Genomic DNA, 12,675 nt, shown 5'->3' with positions numbered 1-12,675 from the left:
AATGTCACAAAAATGAAACTCACTGGACAAAGGAAGTTGACAAACAAAGGTAAAATATCAACCCCCCATGGCACTTTAATCAGAGTAGTTCATGCACAATAAGGAACAAGATATGTGAATCCCAAAAATACAATAATTCACATGAGTTTCCTTAGATGACACATCTCAAATCAAAAGGCAAAACAACTAGAATAAAAATACATATCCAATATGACACTTTATCTTAGTGTGTTTGCAAAAATGCATATGATAGATGTCTGCATAGAACAAAAGAGAGATAAGGCTGATGCAAAGATAGTACAAACCACAATGAATCATTTGAAGCAAAAAAATGGATCTTCAAAACCAAAATAACCAAGATATCCACTAGAATGCAAAAATACAAAAAATAAAATAAAATGTGCCTGGAACAAAATTTAGAAAAATAACTAGCATCACTAAAAAGATATCGGAAAGACCTTTCCAATGATATAAAGAATTCACATATTTGTATATCCATCTATAGATGTCACGGTAAATGTGTTAAAAGGAGTGCAAACATTAAAATCCTAGACCTCATTTCTTGTCCATAGGCTTCCCTTCAACAATTATCCAATTAGGAGAAAGAATGATGAAACTTGAAGGATGGTGAAATTAGGAGGAAGCATGATGAAACTAAATAGTGAATGGGAATTTAAGAGGATACAATCATTTTGTCAACAATAGTTTGTCCACCTCTTTTCTGCCCTAGACTTTTAATTTGTTTCTTCCCTTTCAAAAATTTTATATATGAGTGAGCAAAAAGATTTGGGTATCTCTTTAATTTTTTGTCTGTGAAATCCACATCAAAAAGGCCATAACAAATCTCATAACCATATAAAAACTCAAAACTATATAGCAATGTCCAGAAAAAGTACCCAAGAGTGTTGGACCATTCTTGCACCCACATTGTCACTCTCACTATAATTTTGAAGCATTCAAGAATGAACATAAAAGTTATGGTGTTTATTCAGCTAACCTGATGGCGGCAAGAAAACTCTCAAGATAGTCATGTAGATATTCCATCCTTGCTATATCATTTAATGCCTCAGAGAGTGAAAGAGATTGGTTGTTTATGGTGTCATACCCTATACAACAATTCAGAAGACATTTCAGAGTGGAACAAAATCAAATGAAACTATACTAAAGCACAATATTGCACATTAGATAATAATAGAGTACGAGAAATTGAAACAAATGACTTTGGGAGAAAAATAATAGAGGGGTGATTGATGCAAGATAATTTTAAGTGTAGAAAGAGAAGAGAATGAAATCTTTTAAGTATAAGAAAGTCTTAAAATTTCATAAGTATACAGAAATGGGTACTACACAAATAGCCAATGACGTACAATTAAATTGTTGAGCCAAGTAAAGTCGAGTACCATTTTCATAGATAAATATAGGTGGATTGTGATAGCATTGTTGTAAATATTCCAATAATGCTTCCAATCCCCATGGAACAATTGGAAGTTCAGTTGGTGCTAGCTGCAATTTGACAATAAGGTCTTTAAGGTCAATTACAAATTTTATGTACCATAAATGATTTTGACTAACTAGAGACATCTAAGTAACAAAATATGGTCTTACCTTACCAATAGGGACATCGCCTCACATTACTTTACACACGCCAATGTATACACATCAGTATATAAAATAGCTTACATTTGTTACAAACTATGTAATATGTTTCAAAACTCGATTATCTACCTGTTTTATTTGCACCTAAATCTCTTAGATAATCTCATTCCCTTTGACCAGGTAAATTCTAAATATAGTAAGTGCCATAATGATTCAACCAAATGAAATCAAAAGATCCCCTTAGCTTTTTAGATTGTTGTTTAGTGAAAGTGGGCAGCCTAGAGCCAACAATCTTCTTCATGCTAGACGGATAGTCCCCAAAGAAAAGGGGATCTATGAACCTTTTAGAGAAGAACAAAGAAAAAGGTCATAAAAAATTTGTTATAGATGTAAGGTTTCAGAGTTTTTTCCTCATTTGAAATTAGTCAAGACTTACCAACCATTTTGAAAATCAAATGTCCTTTGAGTTGCAGCTATGTCCTTGGATGAGTTTGTCAATGGTACATACCACATTTCCACAATTGCCAAGCCAATAAAACCCTTTTGGTTATCCTGTGAGAAATAAATCACAACTTTAAAATCAATTTTACCACCCTAAAATTTTACTCGGCACAAACTATTACCAAGTGACAATTTTTTACTCGGTAACCAAAGAAACCAAGTGGCAGAAGTGTTTTCTGAGTGAGCTTGGTAAGTGAAGAGAAAACAACTCGGTAGATGAAGAATCAACTCGATAAATGAAAAAATTGGTAGACACTGGATACCGAGTGAACTTGGTAGTGTGGATGCCGAGTGAACTTGGTAGCCACAAGAGGGTGTAGCTCGATAGATTAAGATACTAAGTGAACTTGGCAGAGATAGAAAAAATAAGATCTTTTAACAAGACTTCACCGAGTGATGATTTATAACGTGAACAACTTTCACCATTAAAACCAGAAATCCAAAACTTGAAGCTTCCAAATAAAACTTTTCAAATGCAATGAATAGAAGGAGACAAATGGATTCAAGAATGCCTACTTGCTTTCTATTCAACTTGGATTAATTTCATTACAAAATTTGAAAGCATTCGGCTGCAACCAAAAAACTCTAAAATAACCCTAAAACTTCAAACTGGAAAAACTTCAAACTTACAGCTCTAATGGCTACATACTACAATGCTTGGAGCAATCACTGCTTCAATAGGTCAAATCAAAACAACAAACTATGAACTTACAAGATGACAAAAAAAATACATGCAACTACAGTCATAGAATAAGCTTCCTCTGTCTCTACAATAACCAGATCTGTTGTTCACTTCCTTTCCACTTTGTTCTACTCTGCAACTTCTCTGCTCTACTAAATTCTCTCTGTCTCTCTGGATCTCTAAATCTTAAATATGAATGACAAAACATTCCTTTTTGTCTTTGGAAAAATATTTTCCCCCTCATTTTTTATTTCAAAATCTCACATGCCTGTAATAAATTTTTTGAACGTTCAGGGTTGGTAGGTGGTCATTTGGCTCCAGGGGCAAACAACAACTGCATTAAATATTCCAACACTCCCCCTTTGTCCCGAGCCAAAAAAACAAGGATCACTGCTGATCCAAATTAACTACACCAAGACTCTCTCTTAGGTGTACAAAACTTCCAATACCTAATGGCTTTGTAAATATGTCTGCTAGCTGCTGCTCAGACTTGCAAAATTCTATCCTGATATCCCCATTCTCCAACAACTCTCTGATGAAGTGATATCTGATCTCAATATGTTTACTTCTCCCATGGAAGATTGGATTCTTGGACAATGCAATTGATGAGATGTTGTCATAATAAATTGTGGTTACATCCCCTTGTCTTTCATTCAAATCTATCAAGATCCTTTTTAACCAAATAGCTTGACATGCTACTGCATTTGCTGCTATTTATTCAGCCTCTGCTATAGATTGAGCAACAATAGGTTTCTTCTTGGATGCTCATGAAATTGCACCCGATCCCATATGAAAAATGTATCTAAAAGTTCTTTTCCTATCATCTATACTTCCAACCCAATCACTATCAGTATAACCCACCAACTTGAATTCATTTGCTGCAGTATACAATATTCCAAATCCCTTGGTACCTTTCACATACCTTAGGATCCTCTTTTTCACTTGCCAATGGAAATCCTTTGGTGTTTCCATAAATTTGGAAATCAAACTTACTGCATGCATTAGGTCTGGCCGAGTTGCAGTCAAGTACATTAAACTTCCAACCATACTCTTGTATAGTGTTGGATCCACTCTCTTGCTAGAGTCTTCCTTGCTCAACTTTAGACCTATTGCTATTGGTGTGGGGGTTGGCTTACTATTTTGCATTTTAAATCTCTCCAAGATCTACCTTGCATATTTTTCTTGAGAGATGAAGATGCCATCATGCATTCGTTTTACTTCTATGCCTACAAAGTACTTCAAGAGACCTAGGTCTATCATTTTAAATTCACTTTTCATGGCCTCTTTGAACTTACCAATTAGAGCCTTGTCATTTCCAGTAAAAATTAAGTCATCTACATACAAGAAAACAATCAATACATTACCATCTGCTGCCTTGATGTAAAGAGTGGGCTCACCATTGCTTTTGCTAAAGCCATTGCTCATCAAATATGAGTCAATCCTACTGTACCATGCCCTTGGAGCTTGCTTGAGCCCATAAAGAGCTCTCTTCAATCTATATACTTTATTTTCTTCACCTGCAACTTCATAACTAGGTGGCTGCTCCACATATACTTCTTCCTTCAATACACCATTTAGGAAGGCATACTTCACATCCATTTGAAATACCTTCCACTTGTGCTAAGCTACAATTGCTATGAAAGCATGCACAGTTTCCATTCTTGCAATAGGGGCATAGGTCTCATTCCATACTATTGTTTGTAGCCAATGACTACCAACCTTGCCTTATGCCTATCAATCTTGCCTTCAGCATTACACTTGGTCTTGTAGACCCATTTCACTCCAATCACTTGCTTCTTGGAAGGCAAATCAGTTAGCTCCCATGTCTCATTCATTTCTATAGCATCTATCTCCTCATCCATGACCTTACACCATTTCTTCTCCTTAATAGCTTCTTCAAAATATATTGGATCACTATGAGAAAATAATGCAAAATTAACACTCTCATCATAATCTTCATACCTTTCATCTTGGTATATCTCCCTAAGATTCTTGGTCTTTCTTGGTAATGGGGAGGAGAGTGTGGGATCAGAATCTTCATTGTAGTTGCTTGGCATTGACACTCGGTCATGCCTAGAGGAGCTCGGTAATGACTGAGCTTATTGTCTTTTCTTCTATCTACTCCTTGTTGTTAATCAGCATCCTCTTCACTCATAATTGGCACTTTACTTGATGTGCTCAGTCACTCATCAATTGAACCATACCAAGACTAATTTTTAAGAAATTCCACATCTCTTGAAAGAATCATCTTGTTATTCAATGGGTCATATAATCTGTATGCCTTTGATTCTGAGCTATACCCTATGAAGATGCACTTCACTCCTTTATCATCCAATTTTTACCTTTTCTTTTTAGGCACATGTGCATATGCAACATATCCAAACACCCTTAGGTGTTCAACTGTCCATCTTCCTCGTGACTATGCTTCCATTGGAATTCTATCACAGACTGCCTTTGTAGGAAACCTATAATTAGGTAAACTATTGTTGCCATAGCCTCTCCCCAAAATTCAGTTGAGAGACCTTTCTCTTTCATCATGCTCCTTGCCATTTCAACAATGGTCCTATTCTTTCTTTCAGCCACTCCATTCTGTTGTGGTGTATAGCTGGCTGTGAGCTCTTTCACTATGCCATGTTTCTTGCAAAAATTTACAAAAGAATTGGAGGTATACTCCCCTCCTCTATCTGATCTTAGGACCTTGATATAATGTTCACATTCTCTTTCAGCCTAGGCTTTAAATTTTACAAATTTTTCAAATGCTTTAGATTTATTCTTTAAGAAATACACCCATGTCCTATGACTGAAATCATCAATAAATATCATGAAATAAGTACTCCCCCCAATGGAAGTAACTTGCATAGGACTGACTAGGTCAGTATGCACTAACTCTAATGGATATCTAGCCCTCCTAAAAAAATTAGAATTAAAGGGAAGCCTATGTTGCCTACCCAAAATACAAGCCTCACACTTGTCACATGAATTTCCTATACATGGAAAACCTTCTACCATTCTTTTATTTGACAATAAATTTAAACTAGCATAGCCAAGATGACCATACCTAAGGTGCCATAGTTGTGAGGGGTCTTCAATCACACTCCTTAGAGTTGATTGTGTGTGAGGTGCAGCACCAACTTGAGATGAGAAACATGTCTCTATCCTCAAGGGAAACATTTTGTTCTTTGTCATTTGAACTACTGCAAGTAGGTTCTTGCTCACATCCTTTTCTTGAATGACACACTTGTCATTCTCCATCAGCACTTTGTATCCATTTTGAATGAGCTGACCAATGCTCATCAAATTCTACTTCATACCAAGGGCAAAATATACATTTCGTATTTCCTTCTTCTCACCTTTCTTGGTGCAGACCATAATAGATCCTTTGCCCACAACTGGTAGGGTTCCATTATTACCCAATTTAATCTCTGATTTGAAACTCTTGTCAATGAATGAAAACAAAGTTTCATTACCACTCATGTGGTTGCTACATCCACTGTCAAGGTACCAAACCTCAGGGCTTCCTTCTTCACCAATGTTACACATGATGAATGCAGTGGCATTGTTTCCACTTCTCATGTTCACATCAACCACATTTGCTTGTCCTGACTGATCATTTTTCTTCTTCCAGCATTCATTTGCATAATGCCCATATTTATGATAGTAGTAGCATTCTACATTACTCTTATTTGAGTTGTATTTTTTCTTACCTCCTCTTGAAGTATTTTGTGAGCTACTTGCTCCATCTGCTCTTCCTGAGCTTTCTGTTACAGCATTTCTTTGTCCTCCATTTCCTCGGCCTTTGCCTCTGGAGTTTCTACCTGAGCCATTTCTTCCTCTCCCCTTTCCTCTTGGATTTGAGTGAGCCTTGAATGCTTGCTCTTGAGAAGAAGAAGATGTGGATCTATTGGTCCTATGCTCATGGGTTTGAAGTGTACCCATCAACTCATCCATTGTCAAAATAGTGAGGTCTTTTGCCTCTTCTATGGTCATGACCAAATTGTCATATTTATGAGGTAAACTCCTCAATATCTTTTCCACTATCCTCTGCTCTTAATAGTCTTCTCCATTTGATTTCAGTTGGTTAATCACATTTGAGGTCCTTGAACTGAAATCTGCAATTGATTCATTTTTCTTCATCTGAAGGTTCTCAAACTCCCTCCTTATATTCTATAGCTTTACTGTGCAGACTTTATCATTCCCCTTGAAGTTTGTCTCAAGGATATCCCATGCTTCCTTTGCATAATTTTCTGCTACAATCTTGGAAAAAATAGTTTCTATCATTACTGCTTCAATAAGACTTAATGCCTTAGCATCCTTTCTCCTTAACTCTTTCAAATGAGTCTTTTGTGCATTTGTGAGGGCAGCATACTGAACTGGGTCTGTCACATCATTGAATCCATTAACCACAAAATCTCACAAATCATTTGCAACCATAATGGTTTTCATTTTCTTTGCCCATGTATCATAATTTTGTCCATTAATGATGGTGGTTGCTACCATATCTTTCTTGCATCTCCTACCATGATAAATATCCTAGAAAAAAAATTGCCCTAACTCACTGTGGATGTGGGGCCTCAAAGCTCTGATACCATGTGAGAAATAAATCACAACTTTAAAATCAATTTTACCAGGTACCTAAAATTTTACTCGGCAAAAACTATTACTGAGTGACAGTTTTTTGCTCGGTAACCAAAGAAACCAAGTGGCAGGAGTGTTTATTGAGTGAGCTCGATAAGTGAAGAGAAGACAACTCGTTAGATGAAGAATCAACTCAGTAAATGAAGAACTTGGTAGACACTGGATACCGAGTGAGCTCAGTAGTGTGGATGCTGAGTGAACTTGGTAGCCATAGGAGGGTGGAGCTCAATAGATTAAGATATCGAGTGAACTCGCTAGAGATAGCAAAGATAAGATCTTTTAACAAGACTTCACTGAGTGATGATTTATAACGTGAACAACTTTCAACATTAAAATCAGAAATCTAGAACTTGAAGCTTCCAAATAAAACTTTTCAAATGCAATTAATAGAAGGAGACAAATGGATTCAAGTATGCCTACTTGTTTTTTATTCAACTTGGATTAATTTCATTACAAAATTTGGGAGCATTCGGCTTCAACTAGAAAACCCTAAAAATTCAAACTGGAAAAACTTCAAACTTACAGCTCTAATGGTTGCATACTACAATGCCTGGAGCAATCACTGCTTCAATAGGTTGAATCAAAACAACAAACTATGAACTTACAGGATGACACAGAAAGCACGTACAACTACAGTCACGGAATAAGCTTCCTCTGTCTCTGCAATAACCAGATCTGCTGATCACTTCCTTTCCACTTTGTTCTACTCTGCAACTTCTCTGCTCTGTTGAACTCTCTTTGTCTCTTTGGATCTCTAAATCTTAAATATGAATGACAAAACATTCCTTTTCGTCTTTGGCAAAATATTTTCCCCCTCATTTTCAATTTCAAAATTTCACCTACCCGTAATAAATTTTTTGAACGTTCAGGGTTGGTAGGTGGGTGTTTGGCTCCAGGGGCAAACAACAACTGCATTAAATATTCCAACATAGCCTACATGAATAACAAAGTTACTGTAAAAACTAAAATAGTAGGGGAAAAAATAGAACAAGATAGAACATAGAGAGGATACCAATGATTTACACAGATATACACATGAACACATCAATAACTTTATTGATCTCCAAATTCGATTACATTCTTGAAGGTTGCTACACATTCTATTCTGCAGCTTAATTAAAACTCAAATCACAGTCACTTATTTATAAAACTCCATCTAAAATATTCTCCATAATTTTTGGAATGCCTACGGTGAAGGAAGTTCTTGTTTACTGCTTGTAACAGTAGATTACAGTAGATTAAACATCGTCGAAGTCTACTTTATTTCATGCAATCTGAAATATGATAAAATCGGAGTTTACTAAAGTGGTGGAGTCAATGGAGTTGGAGTTGAAAAACTCCAATGAGGACGGTGGAACTACGACTCAAACATCACTTATCTCAACACTTCCCCTTGATGTTGAGTCTCACAAATTTTTAATAGAACTTAACTTGAATCATGCACCTCATAGTGCAACTCTTTGTCACTAAAGTCATATAGACTCATGTGCATACAACTTCTAGTAGAAGTCAACTATCTCTTTCTTAATTTCTCTCTTTCATGAGAGATCACAAGGTTTAGTCTTCTACTTTCTCTAATATAGAGAAGACTCCTGACACTTCACTTCCATGTGCCAACCAAAACAAGTAGTCATCAACTACTTCACTCAAACATTGAAACCTTGATTCACCATTGTCCCTTTTGACATGCAAACTTGGAGGTTTGTACAATCTTCTCAACATCCTCGTCACCTTCTGCCAATAGGATCCATCGATCCATCCATAATCAATTTGTATACAATTTTTTTAGATTGTCCATCACAATCTCTATTCCAACATGATTCTTCACTATGACTCTTCAACCCACAAATGCTACAAGGTTGAAGATCCCAACATTTATCCTCTATATGTCCATCTCTGCTACAATGGGAACATGAAATACATTCCTTACTCGAACATGATTTGTTCGAACCTGCAGTACTATCAACTTTAGATCTATCACGAGAAAAATTAGATCTCTCTCTTTTACCAAATCCAAGACTTTCAAATTTCGACCTCCAAATAGGTTTGATGGGCTCCTTTATGCCCTGCTCATGCTTTCCTAATCCACTTCCTTGAAAACCCATTTTCTACATAATCTTTAAGCCAATATTATTCTTAAAATAACAGTTGTCACCATCCAAACAAATTTCATCCATACCTTTAGATGGCTTCTTACCTTCATCTTCAACTGACAAAACAAGAGAACAAACCAAATCTTCTGCGCTACAAGCAACATCATAAACTATTGGCTTTGATTTCAAAATTTCTTTTTCTTCTTCCAAAGCTTTTATTTTCTTACCCAAATCAACATTCTTCTTTTTAACTTCATCAAACATGATTAACTTTTCTTTCAATTCGTAATTTTCTGTTCTAAATTTTTCTAATTCTTTCTCAAGACATTCTATTTTGCACAAATATTTATGTCTCTCCTTTCCAATATTTTTGAAATTCTCCACCAATTCTAAATTGAACTTCTCCAATTTTATCACTTCATCATTCAAACAATCCTTCTCACAAATCAAATTTAATTTTTCTTCTCTAACTTTCTTTCCAAATTTACCCATTAAAATAAATTTTCTTTACACAAATAGATTACCTCTACTGTGGGCACTGCTCTTGGACTGCAGAAAATATATCTTTAATCTCTATATCTTTAATCTCTATAAAACTTCAATCTTCCATCTTCAATTTTTGTAAACAACATTTCCCAAATGACACATGCTCAAATCTTTTTCAAAAGATTGCAGTCCACACGAACATCTTCATAGCCCAAGATCTTCATCCGCTCTGATACCAACTTATAAAAACTAAAACAACAGGAGGGAAAAATAGGACAAGATAGAACATGGAGAGAATACCAATAATTTACACAGATATACACACAAACACATCAATATCTTTATTGATCTCCAAATCTGATTACATTCTTGAAGGCTGCTACACATTCTATTCTGCAGCTTAATTAAAACTCAAATCACAATCACTTATCTATAAAACTCCATCTAAAATCTTCTCCATAATTTTTGGAATGCCTACGGTGAAGGAAGTTCTTGTTTACTGCTCGTAACAGCAGATTAAACATCGTCGAAGTCCATTAAACATCGTCGAAGTCCACTTTATTTCATGCAATCTGAAATATAACAAAATCGGACAGCAGATTAAACTACGACTCAAACATCACTTATCTCAACAGTTACCAAGCTACTAGACAATAAATTTATAAAAGCTTGAGGCCAATTAAAAAGTAAATTGCTTCGTAGGAAATTTCAATTGAATTCATCAATTTGTTCTGATATCAAGTTAAAAATCAGACAGAGAAGAAATAGAGAAGAGAAACCCAAAAATATGCTCTACTGAACACAGGCTTCAATTTTTACGAAAAAAAATCATCAACATATTTATATATTATCTATGCTGTAGCATAAAAGTTAGCTGTGATATCTATGATGGATAGTTGAGATGGACAGCAAAAGTCAGCCGACTATGTTGTGCTGGGCGGCTAACAATTTTAAGTCCTAAACTAATGCTGGTTGAGTAGCCTACAAGGCATTTTCTATATATATCTTAATTTAGGCTCAACCAAAGGAGGAAGAGTTGAGCCTTTTCAGAATTTATTAACCTTTTTTTAAGTGTTAACCTATTTTTAGTATGAAAAAAAATACAACTTCAAAACATGGTGACCCACAATGTATGGTTCCTCCGTAGAATCTCCAGCACTACAGTTGCCAAATGATCCAAATGGATAAGAACAGCGTTGGGGAGGCCACCAACCAATGTCGTAACTTAAAGTGGGAAATACATTTTGGCTCGTTGAAAGTTGTCCAGTACTTCACTCTGTCCCCAAATTCTCTGAAACACACTTCTGCAAAGGCTCTAAAATCTTCTCTATTTAATAACACCAAATCAAAAATTGCCATGCATCTGATTGTGTAAGAATAGCTTCTTGAATAACCAGAGTCACTTTCTAAGATACTGACTTCTGAAAACATTTTAATGAATTGTAGATTGCAATTTACAAAACAATACCAAGTTCAGTATCAATTATAGATTGCTCAAGACATTACACTATTCTTGGCCTCAGCCATCCTCCATAAGCATCTTCCAAGCTCTGGGGCAAATCAAAGTAGTATAAGGTAGCATGTGGTTGAATACTTACAAATTTTCCACAATGCTTCAATTATATTATTAGTCCCTGCCTTATTTATAAGGCAGGGAACTCCCCATTGCTCCCTTTTAATTAATTTCGTAATCAAAACTATTCTATGTCTAATTTTAGAAAATCTTTATTTTTTAAATGTTTTTCTGAAAGTTTATTTCTAATTTCTTATTGGCCAACACCAATTTTCACAGGGGTTAATTTTTTTTTAAATTCAAAAAATAAAGAAATTATGAACAGCTTCCAGAACTCTCCAACAACTTCTTCTACAGGTAGATTCCATCTCGAGGGCATTGAAACTGGGTATGACACCATGGCGGAAAGAGCAAGTAAATGACAGAGACGGTTGTTTTCATGAATGACTATGAGCAGAAAAACACCGAAGCCTAGCTTCAGGTGTGCCCTGCTTCTCCACCATCTATTCACTCACCAGAAAAAAAAAAAAAAAAAAAAACTCCATCTTTGTCTGAAGTGCTGAGCAAATGAAGAGTTTTCCCACATTTTATCAATTGCTTTTGCCTCAAGTTTGATTTCAAAGGTCAAGTTTGATTTCAAAGGTCTGTATGACACGATTTATAATCTATCCAACTATGAATAGATTCAATTCCTTGAAGATCAAAATGATACAGAATGACTGCTGAGTTTTCTGGCCAAGGAATGAAACGATCTTGTAGTTCTCTTTAGGCAAGCAGGTGTCGTTCAATCCTTCTTGTTACCTTCACCTTCAATCGACACACAAAGCCAAGCTGCTGCAGACTACTATGAATCTGATCTCTCGACTCCATTGTGGAATTACGGCATCGTAGTCACTGTCTTCTAAATAAAAAACTCCCTGTCAAATCTACATATTATTCCCCAATTTTCTTCTCAAAATAGAGGTAGCCCGATTCAATGAATAAAGAAAAAAGTTTTAAAAACCAATAAATATTTTGAGGTCTCATGCGTCATTTGATTGCTTTGGCGCAGGGAATACAAAATGGGCCATAATGAGTTGCCAATGTGCACGAAGGCAATCAAATGGAAATAATAAATAGTTTTTAATATTTTCCATCTAAAGTAAAGATTGACATATATTGGACCAAAA

At 35.5% G+C, this 12,675-nt stretch overlaps 1 pseudogene; it reads right to left on the bottom strand.

Annotated features, from left to right (window-relative positions):
- Positions 1-673: 673 nt before the first annotated feature.
- LOC149540112 (beta-glucosidase 22-like) lies at positions 674-12,392 on the bottom strand (annotated as a pseudogene).
- Positions 12,393-12,675: the final 283 nt, after the last annotated feature.

The sequence above is a fragment of the Cupressus sempervirens genome, chromosome 9 (genome assembly GCF_028749045.1).
Source record: "Cupressus sempervirens isolate cs-2001-9-10 chromosome 9, ASM2874904v1, whole genome shotgun sequence".
Taxonomy (NCBI): Eukaryota; Viridiplantae; Streptophyta; class Pinopsida; order Cupressales; family Cupressaceae; genus Cupressus; species Cupressus sempervirens.
Note: the sequence above shows the minus strand (reverse complement) of the source record. Positions and strands in the feature narration are given on the sequence as shown.